The sequence below is a fragment of the Macaca thibetana genome, chromosome 1 (assembly GCF_024542745.1).
Source record: "Macaca thibetana thibetana isolate TM-01 chromosome 1, ASM2454274v1, whole genome shotgun sequence".
In the NCBI taxonomy this organism is placed as follows: Eukaryota; Metazoa; Chordata; class Mammalia; order Primates; family Cercopithecidae; genus Macaca; species Macaca thibetana.
In genome coordinates, this window is record NC_065578.1 from 218,593,522 (window position 1) to 218,607,754 (window position 14,233).

Consider the following 14,233-nt stretch of genomic DNA (forward strand, 5'->3'; position numbering starts at 1 on the left):
ACCTCTAATAAAGATAGTGGTTAGGGCCTGAGAAGGAGTTTGGATACCTGTTTCCCTCAGTAGACCTTGGGAGGCCTGTCCCTCCATACAGAGTATCACCGAAGTACTAAAAGGAATACTTAGTAGATCAAAGAGATTCATATTTACTTTAATAGCTGTGATCATGGGCCTTTTAGCTGTCATAGCTGCTGCTGCTGGTGTTGCTTTGCACTCTTCTATTCAAACTGTGGGCTTTGTGGATAGTTGGCAGAACAATTCTTCTAAGCTTTGGAATTCCCAAAGCCAAACACAACAAAAATTGGCAAATCAAATGAATGATCTCCGTCAAACAGTAATTTGGATGGGAGATCGGATTATGAGCTTGGAGCATAGAATTCAAATGCAATGTGATTGGAATACTTCTGACTTTTGTATTACTCCTAGCTCTTAAATGCCACTGAACACCACTGGGAGATGATTAGACGTCACTACAAGGAAAAGAAGATAATTTAACATTAGATATTGCTAAACTGAAAAAACAACTTTTCGAGGCATCTCAGGCTCATCTCAGCCTGTTGCCTGGAGCTGATATTCTTACTGGAGCTGCTGATGGCCTTTCTAACACTAATCCTTTAAAGTGGATTAAAACCATAGGTAGATAAACAATCGCAAATTTTATTTTGGTTTGTGTCTGTTTATGCTGTTTGTTTTTAGTCTACAGATGCGGACGCGCCTTGGGAGAGAAGCCAGACACAGTGAAGGAAATAGCAATGGCGGTTATTAATTAAAAAAAAAATACATACATATAATAGAGACAAACAGAGGGGCACATGTGGGAAAGAGAGTTTCTGGAATACCAGATGAGTTGGTCTCCCCTGTGTGAGACATCCGTGGGGAGCCATGGGCGGCCTCTGAGGAGAAAAGTCTCCTTATTGCCTTCATGTCTTTATGCCCCACAGTGTAACAGCTCAGCCGCATGCTACAGGTGCTCGGGGAGATAACACTCCGTTGAAGTGGAGTATAATCAAACATCTTGGCTCCTCCTGAAACCCACTCCCACCCATTTCAGTCCCGATCTTAAGTTAAAGATCTTAAGTTTAGACACACGCCTTTACTCAAGGAAAATTCGCAGAAACCGCCACTGCTATACACCTTATCGAATGACTCACGAGTTCTCCTTCAGTATTTAATCCTTTTCCTCATCCCTTCTTACCCCTCCCATTGCCCTAAGCACAAAGAGCTTGTAAACCAATAAATTGGGTGGAGGCCGAGAGCTCGGGCCGTGAGCAAGCCTCGGACGCTCCGGTCCCCTGGACCCGCCTTTTAACTCTTATTCTGTCTCTTTCTAAATCCTTTGTCTCCGCTGGACTCGGGGTACCCGCCGGCGGTGCGGGGCGGATTTCCCCAACGGGGCTTGAACTCGTGGACCCAGGCGCGCCTCCCGCTTCAGTCTCCCAAATTGTTGGGGTTACAGGCTGAGCCCCCGCCAGGCCAAAGGGCCTCGTAGGACCGACTGTTTCCCGACTGCGCACCCTCGTCCCGCAGCCCGCGCCAGACCCGGCGCCTCGGCCCAGCGCGCGGGGGTGGAGAGGACGCGGGAAGGGGGCGCCCTGTGGGTCCCGCCGGGTCGCTCGGCCGCACTAGTGGGTCCCCGGGCGGGCGCAGGGCCGGGTTGCGGGACCGGCGGGCGCGGGGAGGACTCGGGTTCACAGTCGCTCCCGCTCCGGAAAGTGTGCGGCGGCCGCCCCCGGAGGGACCTCGGCGGGGAGGAGGCGGCCGGAGTCGGAGTCGGAGTCGGAGGGGTCCGTCTGCTGCCGGAGACTGGGAGCGCGTCCTCCCCGCCTGCCGGGCCCGTGGTGCGGGCCGCACCCGCCGCACCCGCCGCACCCGCCGCTGCGTGGCCGGGACCGTCTTGGCTGGCGCCGCCTTGGAGCCGTCGGCACCGCGCGCGGTCGGGGGAGCGACGGGGGAGGAACGATCCAGCGAGCCCGGGGAGGGTCCTGCAGGCGGAGGCGCCGGGGCAGGGTGTGGGGTCAGGGCCCGCGCGGCGCTGCTTCTGCTCCCGAAGTCTGCGGTCGGTCCGAGCTGGCGCGGCGGAGTGTGTGACTCCTGGAGCCGCGGGGCCACCCCTGGGAGCCGCGGGGCCACCCCGGAGCTCGAGGCTGCAGCGGGGAGTCCCTGGGCCCGTCTCCAGGACGGCTTTGGCTGAAGCAGCAGGACGGCGTTTGGAGGGTGGGGTGGACGCGTCCTCTCAGCGCCGGCCTGGACTGACAGCCTCCCCTGCGCCCACGCTGCCCTCGTGCCCAGGGTTCTCAGAAGTCCAATGCCAGGCGGAGGCGAGGGGCAGATGCCCAGGGTTGGGAGGCCGCTGGCGGTCCAGGTCCCACAGGATGCGAAGGATTTTCCAGGAGGGCCCAGGGGCTGCAGGGTGCACAGGCCCACCTTGCACGGGAGCCACTGCCCGGGCCTTAGCTGGGCGGAGCCATTCCGGGGCCGCCGCTCCTTCCCTGCGCGGCCAGGCTCGGGTTCCAGGCAGGCTGCTGCAGGGGGACTGATCCGGGGGACAGCCGGCTACCCACCCCGGCAAGGGCACCCACCTCGGCCGCTGACAGCCTCGCAGGGAGGCCCCAGCGATGAGCAAGGGGGCTGGCGGGAGGACGGGAGGCCCAGCCAGCCTGAGTCCTGGACAGGTGATTGACAGGTGCATGAGCTGGAGTGGAGCGTGTCTGGCTGGGGGCCAGGGAAGATCTGCCAGGACCTCAGGGGCTACAGGCTGCCAACTGCCCGCCCCAGCTCCGGATGCCCTACTCGAACCTCAGTTTCCTCACCTGCCAGGAAGGACCCATATGTCAGGGGTGTTTTGACGATTAAACTGGACAATCCTGGTAAGCTCTCGTGAGCCCTCCTTGGCTGCAGATCTTTTTTACTTTTCTTTTCTGACTTCGCTATGGAACTCTGGAACGCCTGCAGGGGGGCAGGCAGGCAGGCTGGACCTTGGCCCCTGGCTGCATTGTCCCTTATGGGCGCCCCCACTCCTAGGCCCTTTTAAAGCACATACCTAGCAAAACATCTGGACCTCAGAGAGCTTCAGAGAACTTTGTGCATTTCCAAAACCAAAATGCTTTCTTCCCTGACCCCATGTTCTCATCTCACTCCAAAACTCAAATTCCTTGGGCAGCCACTTCAGAAAAGGGCCTCAATTTGATGCTTGTTCTCTGGGACCCACCCAGGGCCCTTTCGATGGAGCATCATGCCACCTCCATCCGCCCCCGCCCCCCAACCGGGGCTTCCCCCAATACACTGGGGGCTCTTAACTGTAGCGACCTGGATCTGGCCACTAGACTCCAGAAGCAGGGGACAGGGAACACAGTCCCCCCAGGAGACTGGCCTGGCCATGGCCTGATGCACAGTGATCTCTGGGCAAGAGACCCTGGACAGGAAATATCTCCGCCCTCTGCTTTCAGACCCCCTAGCCTTCAGGGTGAGATTACCTTTTGCCACAGTGGGGAAAACTGAGGCACAGGGCCAGTGAGCAGCAAAGTCGGGGAGACTGTGACTGGGAAACATGCCCAGGTCCTGAACAGCCCTTCCAGGTTGCCATAGCCTTTGGGCTGTTCTTGGCATGTGGCACCCTGGTTGGGTCAGCACCTTGTGGGGTGAGGGTGCTGGCAGGAGCAGGTGCTGTGGGACCCACAGCCGGAGGGGAACATTTTCACCCTTTCCTGGCACAGCAGTTTTGTTCTCTGATGTGTGTGGACTCCTGTGCCTATGTGGGTGTGGACTGGGCCCCTTTCTATTGATCAAAAAAGAACCATTCCTGGAGCGGCCAGGGGAGTATAGGTACCACTTATGCCTAGCAGCTGGGCAGGTGGCAGTGGGGGATGTGGGGGCTTGGCTGCCCCGTGCTCCACTGCCACCTCCCCAGGGGGAGCCAGACCCTGGCCTTAGTGCCCATTCCTGCCCAGTTCCACACATCCTTCACTCAGCATTCCCCTGCCTCATTCCCCCAACTCGGCCCTGCCATGTGTCCCCAGGGGCCCTGGGATGGGCTCACAGGAGGTAGTAACTCTGTCGCCTGCCTCTGCCTGAAGTCAGGGGTCCCTAATCTGGCCCCTAGTGGGCTGAGAGGGTGGGCAGGTCAGGGGTCAGCCCTTGGCTGAACATGGGTCTTTTCCCCCACCCCTGCTTACACTGGTGGGGCTGGGGGCTACTCTGGGTCCTCCCCAGCCCCTCACTAGGCCAGTTTGAAGGAAATACTTGTACAGATGGCTTTACCTGTTGTCAGTTGCCCTCACCAAACTGGAACCAACCAGCTGTTGCCCTTGGACCAGGGCCTGGGCCTGAGGCTGCCATGAACAGTCAGTTTTCTGCCTTCTGGGGGGTGGCATCTCCCAGCTCTGGGTGGTCCCCACAAGACACGATGTCCAGCACTGGAGGGAAGAGATCAGGGTGGGAACCCCTGACCACAGGACCTGGCCATGAGCTGTAGGTCCCTGTGGGACACAGGCTCCTGTGGATGCTTCAGGGGGTGAGTGGGGGTCCTTCTGGCTGGCAGAATCCTGGTGGGAACTGGGCATGTGGAGCTGGCTTAGGCAGGATGGGCAGAATTCGGCCTGGCCAGGGAGCCAAGGACTGGTGTGGCCAATGTGGGCAGCGGGGCCCTTGGATCTAGGCCCAGTGTCAGCAGAATGGCAAGTTAAAGAATTGCTGGCCCAGCTGGATCTGGGGAGAGGCTTTCCCAGCAGAACCACCTTGTCTGCACTGGGTATTATTGTCTGACCTTGGCAGAGAGGCCTGGGGGTGATGGTCTGCTGGTGCGTCCCTGCTATCAGGCCTTGGTGGCCCCTCAGGAGCTAGGTGCTCACTGGGCAGGGGGAGGGGCCCAGGGGCTACCTGTGTGTATCTGCCCTTAGATGTGCCCCCACCCCAGCTTCTCAGCCTTCAGGGTTGGGGCCCAGGACTGTTTACCTGCTCTATGGCTCCAGCTCTGACTAGCTCGCATGGTGACTCTGACAGTTTCCTTCTCCCAGCCTGAGTCCTCCTCTGGGAGACACAGGGTTCCAAACCCCATGCAGGTAGAGTTTGCTATTAGCCACTCTTATGAGCCCACCTGGGCCTCCTCACTCCACTGGCCTGTGAGACCCAACTGGCCAGACCTGGTGTCCTGTTTGTATTTTGCTTTTTCCCAGGGTGTGTTTTCTGTAACTACCGCTGTGTGGAGCTATCATAAGAGCCGCAGGGTATAGAACATTCCCACCCCCGAAAGCCCCCACTCTGGGGCCCTTGGCTGGTCAAGCCTGTTTGGCTTGGTGTTGACAGCCCCTGCAGTGTGCATTGTTGAGTGGATCTGTCCACATGGCTGCCTGGGCCTGCATCTCCATCCTTGTTGCTGAGGCCCGTTCTGTTCCCCCACTCTCCACCTGAGCTACTCCTGAAGCCAAGACGAGGGATGGGGAGGGGGTGCTGACAGGGACCCCCCTGGGTGAATCTCTACTGTGAGGGGGCTGGGCTTGCCCCATCCCATCATTTTCTCCCCGAACTCCATGTCAGCCAGAGGTCAGCCAGGCGCACCCTGTCCCCACCTGCTTTTGTGCTGCCCATGAACTGAGTGAATTTTACATCCCCAAGCAATAGGAAAAAAATCAAAAGAAGATTAACACTTTATGACACTTTCCAATTACAAGTTTCCATGTCCATAGTGAAGTTTTCTGGGAGTGTAGCCTTGCCTGTTCCTTTACACATTGTCTGCGGAAGGCTGCGGTCACGCTGCAACTACAGGGCCCCGTCCTTGGGACGGAAGCATTGACAAAAGTTGAAAATACTGACCCTCGGCTCTTTAGGGAGTTTCCAGCCCATGCCTGGTTCTGAGCACTGTCTGCTGAGACCCCAGGCTCTGGGCCGGCTCCTTCCTCACTCAGGGCTCCAGTGGCCTCTGCTGGTGTGTCTGTAAAGTGGGGGTGCCATGGGGCCTCCCTGTGGGGTGTTGAGTCTTGTGCCAGGTTTTGGGGTGCCTGCATCAGGCTGACTGTCTCACTGACAGAGATCCCAGTGCCTGATTCTGGCCAGTAGGAATATTTACTCTTAACCAGTGGGGACACCTTGGGGCTGAGCTGCCACCCACCCAGCGGTGTCTGGGTCAAGGTTGGGGCAGGGCTGGTGTCCTGAACTGCTTTCTGAAGGGGTCCCAGTGGCTGCTGGTGCCAATGCCTTCGAGAGAGCGCTGAGGCCAACAGCTGCTGGCAGCGGCTCCCCCAGGCTGTGTGTCCCGTGCCCTCTGTGTGCGAGTGACAGGCAAGTGCCTGCAGGGGTCATGCCGGGCTGTGTGCAGGGGGCCAGAGGTTAAAGTTCCCTGAGCAGCTGTGTGGTCCAGGAGCAGCCAACGGGTCTCTGGAGGTGTGGCTGCCATGACCCTACCCTGAAGGACTTCCTTGTCATTGGTAGAGAGGAGAGGATCCCCAGGAGGTGCTGCCTGAGGGGCTCCATTCCCGCTTGTGAAGGGCGCCTAGGGTCCTCCTGGGGCGAGTCAGAGACTGAGCCCTTGGGGTGAAAGTCCCTTCCCCCAGCTGAGAAGCAGCAGGCACCGGGGTGTGGGCTGCCTTAGGGCCCCCGCCCACTCGCACCCTCTCCTGCCCGGGGTGTGGGCTGCCTCAGGGCCCCCGCCCACTCGCACCCTCTCCTGCCCTGCAGCTGCTCCATCCTCGGGAGGTGAGGAAGATGGGAGGATGAGGCTAAGACACAGGGGAGACCAGATTCCAGGCACATAGACTGGCCGGAGGTGACGCCTGCTCCTACCCAGCAAGCCCAGACCTCCACAGGCAGGTAAGGGACTGAGGTCTGGGGTATGACCTCCCTAAATCGCCTCAGGGTGGAGGAGGAGCTGGGCCACTGAGATGGGTCTGTATGCCTGGCCCTGGGCCCTGGGTAGCAGGCTGGGGGTGGGAGGGGACACCCATGCTGCAGATGGGGAGACTGAGGCGCAGGGCTCCGAGGGCTCCAGGAGCAAGGAGGAGGCCAGGGCTGGCCTGTGGGGACTTTGGTGTTGACTCTGGGTGAGGTGGAGCCCGCAGATGTGACTACAGCAGAGCTCAGGTGGCTGCAATGGGGTGAATGGACCCAGGCATTAAGGGCACCAGCAGATGACTGCCACTGCCCAGTGCGGGGGAGGGTGTCTATGAGGGGCTGTAGATTAGTGCCAGCAGGGTTTGGGTTTCCCAGCAGATGGCTGTGGGTGTGAGACAGCACTCAGGGGGACAATGCCCAGGGGTTCTGGCTTGGAACAGAGGCGGGTGCACTTTGCTCAACTGTAGATGGCCTGGGTGGGGAGGTGGGACTTGGCTTTGGAGAAGCCAAGAGACGTGCACATGCGAGTGAGTGTCATCCTGGGATGGACACGGAGGGGGGCAGTCACACAACCTGGGGACCAATGGCGCATGGGCTGAGCCCCCATGCCCGCTGGACTGGAGCAGGCAAGGAGGTGAGGAGGAGCCAGCCTGGGAGGGGGAAGTCGGGGAAAGCCCAGGGGCCCAGAGGCCAGAGCAGTGGATCCTGGGATAGGATGAGAATTCTTTTGGCTGTGCTGTCCCCATGACCCCTACTCCTGACCACATACTCCAGTACTCTCGCCCTGAGTCCCTGCTTGCCCCCGCCTACCTGACCATCCCAGGTAGGAGTTAGGCGTTTTCATCCCCTGTGAGCTTGGGCTGTGAGGGTCCCTGGACAGCAGCATTTCAGAAGGCATTGTCTGGCCGTGGACAGCACTGCTGAGTCACTGTGGTTGCCTGGTCCTGAGAAAGAGCCCCTGGTGCAGTTTCCTAGGCTCTCACTGTCTCCTGGGGTCTCTGCCCCCCACCCGGGGAAGCCTGGGAGGGCAGCTCAGAGCTCTGGGAGGTGCCTCTTCCCAGCATCTGTCCGAACTGTGCCCACCAGTGCCTTGGCATCATCCCCTGAGAGGTGGGCATATGTCCCTGTGGGTGGGTGACAGCGAGGTCATCACAGGGAGGGGGCCGGAGGGGGCCTGTCCCTGTGGGTGGGTGACAGTAAAGTCATCACAGGGAGGGGACGTATCCCTGTGGGTGACAGCAAGGTCATCATGGGGAGGGGTGTATTCCTGTGGGTAGGTGACAGCAAGGTCATCATGGGGAGGGGACATGTCCCTGTGTGTGGGTGGCTGCAAAGTCATCACAGGGAGGGGCGTGTCCCTGTGGGTGGGTGACAGAAAGGTCATCATGGGGAGGGGTTATCTTCCTCCTGGGCTCCTGGTGCCCCCAGGGGAGAAAACCGTTGGGCTGAGGGTAGAGGCTGCAGCAGCCCCGGACACCAGAAGGGGGCAGAGGCAGGGCCTCCTGGATGCCATCCTCACCCGGTACCCACCAAGCCCTGGAGCTCTACAGAGGGAGAACTAGGGGCGCAGACTCCAGTGGGCCATCGCTGCCCAGCCGTCTCTGAGGCTCCCAGTTCTCCAGGCAGCCGGATTTCCCCTTCTGGTAAACTGCTCCCAAGGCCTGTCCTGGTTCATGCACCCAGCTGGGTCCTGGGCCTTCTCCTGGTGGGCCTGCCTCAGTGTGCTTCCTCGGGCAGGTGGGTACTCCCCTGGCAGATGCCCTTATGACCTGAAGGCCCCAAGGCCAAGGGGGAGCACCCCGGACCTCTCAGCAGGAGCTGCCAGTTGGAGGAAGCAGACGGGGAGGGGACACATGGTCCAGCTCTGAGAAAGCCTGACGTGGGGGAACATGATGTCGAGGCTTCTGGGAGCCTCATCTACTTAGGCAGGGGTCTTTGAAAGGCCAACACTCCCTACACAGGAGGAAAAACCAAGATCGCAGGCGTGGGCAAGGGCAGCTTTGGAAGGGCATCGGGTCAGATGGGCCTCTGCTCCCCACCTTGGCTATGGCCTTCCCGTGCACTTCTGCCAACAGGGACCCCACTGGACTCAGCTCCAGTGGGTGGACAGGAACCAGCTTGTGGTGCCAGACACCAACACCATTTCCTTCTGATGCCTGACCGTGGGCAACTCTATTCCCTCCATCTGGCTGAAGAGCCAGAAGAAGTTCCATGGAAAGCATCACACGTGAGCATTGAGGTGGGCCTGGAGGGTGGTGGGGGCAGGGCTGCCATCCTCTCTCCCGCCCTTCCATGTGGAGCTGAGGCACCAGCAGTAGAGTCTGGTTATGAAGAGTGCGGTGCCTTCAGACTGCTGTTTTCCACCCGTGTCATGAAGAACAAGCTCAGCAGCATCCAGCAAACTTACATGCTGGACATGCTGTGTGGGCTGTGGCCTTCAGGCAGGGAGCATGAAGTGAGGTAGCCCTAAGCCCAGCTGGGCCCCTCAACGTGCTCTCCTCGCCAGCCCCTTCTGCTGGGCAGCGAGGTGCAGCTCCACGGCAGGTGTACAGCGCCTCAGCACATGGAGGTGAGTGGCAGCAAGGCAGGCCTGGACAGCACGCCCTACCTCACTGTTCCCAAGGTGGGCACCACCCCCGGCTGGGTACAGGCTGGACAGCACGCCCTACCTCACTGTTCCCAAGGTGGGCACCACCCCCGGCTGGGTACAGGCTGGACAGCACGCCCTACCTCACTGCTCCCAAGGTGGGCACCACCCCTGGCTGGGTACAGGGGAATGGGCAGGCTGGAGGCCTCGCTTCACTTAAGTCTTCAGTTCACTGGTAGATTTCATTGAAATCTACTAGCATTATAGAATGTTTGGAGTAACCTATGAAAGACAAAATTATGTTGGAAGGCTGAAGCAGGAGGATCACTTGAGTCCAGGAGTTTGAGACCAGCCTGGGAAATGTAGTAAAACCCCGTCTCTACAAAAAATACAACAAAATGAGCTGGGTGTGGTGGCACGTGCCTGTAGTCCCAGCTACTTGGGAGGCTGAGGTGGGAGCAATTTTCCCACTTGAGCCCTGGATGTCGAGGCTTCAGTGAGCCCAGATGGTGCCATTGCACTCCAGCCTGGAAGACAGTGAGATCCTGTCTCACCAAAAAAAAAAAAAAAAAAAAAAAAAAAAAGGCACCAGCAGGAAACAAAATCCTGTGCACCGAGTAGTTCTCCAGGATATGAAGTTGTTGGTTCATATAGAACCTGCTATGAACCAAAGTCCAAAATTAGATGTAGTTTCCCCTCAACAACATGTCAATTCATAAAAGTGGGAATCACTCCTGTGACTGTCTCTAATTGGTTAAAAAACATTTGCTTTTCTCTCTGCAACTTTGTATATTTTTAAATTAATTAAATCTCTTTACTATGATATGTGTATTTATCCTATTTCATCTTGGGTTTACCTTGATAATTTGTACCTAATGAGATATTTATTCTTAATTTGTAGTATTCCATAGTATTCCATGTTTTTAGGTTTTCTGGGCAGTCGACATGGAAGATTTATGAGGGTAAGGTTTCGGTGTCATCAGTGAATGACCGAGAGTTTTCTTCTCTTTTTGTTTTAAGAGACAAAAATCTTGCTCTGTCGTCCAGGCTGGAGTGCAGTGGCGTGATCTTGGCTCACTGTAACCTCCACCTCCCGGGTTCTAGCAATTCTCCTGCCTCAGCCTCCTGAGTAGCTGGGACTACAGGCGCATGCTGCCATACCCAGCTAATTTTTTGTACTTTAATAGAGACGGGGTTTCACTATGTTGCCCAGGCTAGTCTCGAACTCCTGAGCTCAGGCAATCCACCTGCCTTGGCCTCCCAAAGTGCTGGGATTACAGGCCTGAGCCACCATGCCCGGCGACCCAGAGTTTTCTCTGTTGTAGCATGACAAATATAAGGATAGCTGATATACTTAAAACTCATTTTATTGTGTGAGTCGAATAAGTTACTGAATCTAAAGGAAACCAGTGAAGCATGCCATCGGACTTTGGATTATTTCAAGATAGCACTGAAACTGAGCCCACCTCCACTGTTTCATTAATATTTAGATAGGACAGAAAAGCAAATGTTGATAAGAACAAATACTACACCACTTAATAAATTATGAATGGGATGAACAATGGAAATTTGATGAATCAGAGTGATAAGTACTTATTTAGTTCATACAATGTGTTAGTCATTATTATACCTGTACACTTAATATGTAACCGTTTAACATGTATAACACAATGATTTGTGGAGAATGCATATTGATAATCATATTAGGTGGCATTAAAACCACAGAAATAAAAATGTTTCAGTATGTAACACATAAATGAACATAGGAAAGTTAAGTAACTTGATTAAAAAGTGTGACTTCAATAGCAAAGACACGGATTCAACCTAAATGTCCATCAACAGTGAAGTGGATAAAGAAAATGTGGTACATTTCTTTACCAGGGAATACTATGCAGCCATAAAAAAGTGAGGTCTCCCTTTGTGTCCTAGACACTGGAGTGCAGTGGCTATTCACAGGCACACTTCAGCCTCAAACTCATGGGCTCAAGCAATCCTCCTACCTCAGCCTCCCAAATAGCTGAGATTTCAGGTGTATGTCACCATGCCCAGACCTGGGAGTTTTGTAATAACACCCTGTTGAAGTGCACAAGGCAATGACCTTTATGTCAGATCTTTCAAAACAGTTCAAATAACAACGGCCATCCCCAATTACGTTCTCATGTGTTCCACGGTGCTACAGAGAGATGTCTGCTGATGGTGGCCACATGGTTGAGTTATGATCAATGAGACTTAGAAAGAAGTGCCTGGGGAGGATGGCCTTCTCTAAATTCAAAAGCAATGGCTGCCAACCTAATTCCCCATGACCTGTCAGCTTCATGTTTCCTCCTGGTTGCTGTTTGGAATGTGGTTTGATACCTGGAGGTGGGACGGCCAACTTGGACCATGAAGGAATAAGCATGAACACAATAACTAAGTACAGACAATGTCAGAGACAGAACGTAAGAACAAACTTGTATCTCATAAGATCACTGGACTATCTCATCAATCGTGGGCTGCTACCTTTTCAACAGTGTACATGAGACACAATACACATACTATGTTCTTATGTACACAACAATCTTTTTTGGTGTAATTGAACACAAACTATTAACTACAGAATGAGATCTGTTATTATATTTCAGTTGCACCAATCATGTGTGAACATAACCTGATACCCAAATTTGCTGTATCTATTTCCAAAATTGACAATGAACTTTCCATTATAGACAGGCTGGGGAAGGAACATGGGCTGTGAAAAAACATGGAAACTTTCACCCGAAGAGCTACCAGGTGAAGTATGTGAGGTTGAAATGCTCATTGCATCTGACTGGCCAACTTCTCCTCTGCCTTTCCCAGTGCCTCTCACAGAGCCAGGACTGGACTGAGCAATGGGCGGAGTGGAAGTGAAGGAGGTAGGTCCCTGCCACCTGTGAGTCAGCTTCCCCGGAAGGTCACCCACATACAGTGAATCAAATCCAAGTTGGGGTTACACTTTGTGCTCAGCCACTGGGACACTGGAGTCGTGTAACCACAGCTCAACATCACTGATCATTAGAGAAATGCTAATCCAAACCACCATGAGACGCCATGTCACAGCGGTCAGAATGTCTCTTATTAAAAAGTCAAAAAATAACAGATGCTGGCAAGGTTACAGAAAAAAAGGGAATGCTTATACACTGTTGGTGGGAGTGTCAATTTCCAACCATTGTGGAAAGTAGTGCGGTGATTTTTCAAAGACCTAAAACCAGAAATACCATTTGATCCAGCAACTCCATTACTTGGTATATACCCAAAGGAATATAAATCGTTGTTACAAAGACACATGCATGCATATGTGCACTGCAGCACTATCCACCAGAGTGAAGACATGGAATCCACATAAATGCCCATCAATGACAGACTGGTTTATATACACCGTGGAATAATACACAGCCATAAAAAAGGTTGAGATCATGCCCTTTGCAGGGACATGGATAGAGCTGGAGGCCATTATCCTTAGCAAACTAACACAGGAACAGAAAACCAAATACCACATGATCTCACCTATACACAGGAGCTAAATGATGAGAACACGTAGAAACATAGAGGCGAGCAACACACACTGGGGCCTCTCGGGGGGTGGAGGGTCGGAGGATGGAGGGAATCAGGAATAAGTGACTAATGGGTACTAGGCCTAATGCCTGGGCGATGAAATAATCTGCACTTTGAAGCCCCATGACACACGTTTATGTGCGTAACAAACCTGCACGTGTTGCCCTGAACCTAAAAGTTTATACAGATGGCAAATAAGCCCATGAAAAGATGTTCAACATCGTTATCCATTAAGGAAATACAAGCTTAAAATCACAATGAGGTACTACGGCGTATCTATCAGATTTCTAACTTAGAAGACTCATCATGTTAAGTGTTGACAAGAGTGTGGGGATGTGGAGCCCTCAGACACTGTCAGTGGGGGAGCGGACTGATGAGGCTGCTTTGGGACATGGTTGATCAGTTCCTTAAAACGTTAAACATACCTACCGTGTGATCTAGACTTTCCACCCCTGTGTATTTACCTGGGAGTGGGGGAAGGCGTATGTCCATACTAGAGCTCATGCATGGATGTTCATACAAGCTTGTTTTTTTTATTTTTTATTTATTTTTCTTCCTCAGCTTTACTGAGGTATATTGACACATATAAATGACAGCAGCTTTTTTTTTTTTTTTTTTTTTTTTTTTTTTTGAGATAGGGTCTTGCCATGTTTCCCAGGCTGGACTTGAACTCCTGTGCTCAAGTAATCCTCCTGCCTCAGCCTTCCAAGTAGCAGGGACTACAGGCACGTGCTACCCCACCTGGCTTACAGTTTATTTATTTATTTAGAGGCAGGGTGTCACTCGGTTGTCCAGGCTGGAGTACCGTGGCATGATCATGGTTTACTGCAGCTTCAAACTCCTGGGCTCAAATGATCTCGCCGCCTCAGTCTCCTGTGTAGCTGGGACCACAAGCACAAGCCTCCAGGCCTGGCTAATTTTTGAATTTCTTTGTAGAGACAGGGGGTCTTGCTATGTTGCCTAGGATGGCCCACCTTGGCCTCTCAAAGTGCTGGGATTTTTAATGGGCGAGAGCCGGAACCAATCCAATGGCCAATCAACAAATGAATGCATGGACAAACTGTGGTGTATTCACACAATGCAAGGAACTCAGTACCTGAGCCATTTATAATTCACACACATAAAATTTAGCCATTTAAAATGAATTACTGGGCCGCGTGCGGTGGCTCACGCCTGTAATTCCAGCAATTTGGGAGGCCGAGGCGGACACATCACCTAAGGTCAGGAGACCGAGACCAGCCTGACCAACATGGAGAA

General features: G+C 54.2%; 1 pseudogene; it reads right to left on the bottom strand.

Moving 5' to 3' along the window:
• Positions 1-1,685: 1,685 nt before the first annotated feature.
• On the bottom strand, positions 1,686-4,556 carry LOC126959184 (putative uncharacterized protein C1orf229; annotated as a pseudogene).
• Between the last annotated feature and the right edge of the window lie 9,677 nt (positions 4,557-14,233).